The sequence below is a fragment of the Silene latifolia genome, chromosome 11 (assembly GCF_048544455.1).
Source record: "Silene latifolia isolate original U9 population chromosome 11, ASM4854445v1, whole genome shotgun sequence".
Classification (NCBI taxonomy): Eukaryota; Viridiplantae; Streptophyta; class Magnoliopsida; order Caryophyllales; family Caryophyllaceae; genus Silene; species Silene latifolia.
In genome coordinates, this window is record NC_133536.1 from 152,443,535 (window position 1) to 152,446,134 (window position 2,600).

Genomic DNA, 2,600 nt, shown 5'->3' on the forward strand with positions numbered 1-2,600 from the left:
TATCTTCCTCGCCTTTCCTCGTGACCTAATGCACCTAGACACTGATAGGTACCTTAACCTGCCAGGTATGTTGTTTATGACTTGGCTTACTTCTGACCATCAGACATGGAAGATTTGCGGCTCCTTGTATGTACCCTTGCCTTGCACCACTCTGCCTCGTCTCGTTCCTCTGCCCACAATTAGGGACAAGATACCTCCACCAGTACCCATGTACCACCTCCCACTTGGTCCACCTCCTACCATGTCCGCTTCTAAGAAGCGGAAGAGACCTGAGACCGGAGAGGCATCCACACCTTCTACGGGTGGCCAGACTTCCACGACCAATCCTACCCCAATCCCTACTCCTACTCCTACTCCTGCGCCCGACTAGACATAGCCGGTTTACCCGGCTAATTTTGTACCTCCTCCACCTTTTGAGGAGTCCGCGGTCCTTGACCAAGGGCGCCGTGATAGTTTGTTGCTGGAGCTTCTTAGCAGGCAGGCTCGTATGGAGCGGGACATAGCTCTTACTTTGTTCCCTCTATACGAGTATCACATAATGCGACGACGTCCCGTTCCTGAGGGCTGGCCACACCCGTCTTTCTACCGGTACCCAGCTGAGGGGTTCCCAGAGCCAGCCAGTGACGAGGAGAAGGCGCGTACTCAGGCTGAGGAGGTGAGGAGGAGAGAGTAGGAGAGAGACCCGGACTACACTGTGACGGTGGAGGTTGGGACGGACGAGGCTGACGAGTAGCTACTAGTCTACTCACTTCCCCAGTTTTCTGGCTGGTTTGGGGAAGTTCGTGTTTTGTATGTACATTCTTGCTCTTTTATTTCTTTTGCCTCCTTTTTATTTATTGTTTTTCCTACATTTATTGGTTGTATTTTTCCCGTTCCCCCGTATATATCTGCTGGTGTATGCTGGAGGACAACGAGGGCGTTGTCCGTTTTGGTTTGGGGAGGGTAATGCATCCTTTGCGTCTGCATTTGTATTTGTTTTGCATTCACGTTTCTATTTTTCTGCTTGCATTGTTTTCATTTCTTTCAAAAAATCATAAAAAATCAAAAATTAAAAAAATTAAAAAATTAGAAAATTTCAAAAAAATAAATAAAATATTCACGTTTAATTTTGTATATAGGTTGAGTCGGAACGGTTGATTTCTGTGATGATATTGCAATGTAAATTGTGATTTTTACTTGAGCCTTGCACTCTATTGACAGTTATTAGCTGAGTCTTACGCATATCTACGAGTTTTTGTTCAAATTAAGCTGGCCGTGTAGACTTGACCTGAAAAAATGGCAACCTAATTTACAATTTCTAAGTTTTAGAGACATATAACTGGTGACATTCATGACCGCTTCATGTAGGAAATGAGAGTAGTACTCCTTGCATAACATGTTTTATCGCTTTTGCACTTTTATGAAATTCGATTGCTTGTCACTTGCATACATTCGGGTTTGTGGTTGGTGTCACATGCTGGGAGGTGCTTGCAAATTTCCTTTTCTTATATTTTTCACCCATTTAGCTCCACTTAAGCCAAATTTAGCCTTTTTGACGTATTAGCTAAACCAAAAACTAAGCCTGCCCATTCAAGCTAGTTTAGTGTGTCAATTGTGGTATGTTGATGGATGTTGTGAGTTTGGCCCGCTTTTATTGTTGGAGTTGGTGGAAAATGAGGAAGGAGGAAGGATGAAAAATGAGAAAAAAAGACATCAAAAGAAAAAAGAGACGTGAAAGAAAAAAAATGAAAAAAAATGAAAAAAAGGGAGGTTGAATTCACGTAAAAAAAGAAAGAAGGAAGAAAAAGAAAAAAAATTGAAAAGGTTGGTTCGAATTGAAAATGGGACCGTATTAAAAAAGGGAAGTTTGTGACGGTCTACTCCTTTGTTCTTATTCATATATTTTTGAGGAGATAGTGTATTTGGTTAGTGAGATGTGTGCCAAATGAAGGGCACTTGTACTTTATTTTTCAGACAGTTGAGATTCGGATGGTCTTATATGGTCTTATTTAGGAGCTAGCTTGACGCTTTACCTTCACATTCCCATAATTTATTTTGAGTTTTCTTACCTGAACCTCACTATTCCTATACTTTTCGTAAGCTCTCGGCTGTGACGGACATTGTCGGTTGGAGTGTATGCATAGTACTTGAATCGTCTATCATTTTTGTTACATGCATGTTATGTAGGTCGCAGTTTAGGTGAGTGACTGTTTCTCTTTCTCTCTCATACATATATAATTCACCATTTGCTTCATGAGACAAGAGTGACCACGTGAGAGTCCGATTTTGTTGGTCTTCCAAGGTCGATAGGTCAGCTTTATTTGTGGACATCTTATAATTCGTTTGCGTATTGATTGTTGTAGCTATGACTGTTGATTTTTGTTGCATTAAATTGGTTCAAGTAGACAAGTTATAGCTAGCTATGAGTTTTTATTTCCGTTTCATTAGTTTGCATTTAGTTTACTCGAGGATGAGTAAAGGTTCAGTTTGGGGAGATTTGATACGTGCATTTTATATAGCCTTTTTAGCCTTATTTTGCACGTATTTCTATGCATTTTTATAGCGTTATGTAGCAAAATGCCCCGAATTGGCTACTTTGGTTTGTTTTGTCTGAATTGCAG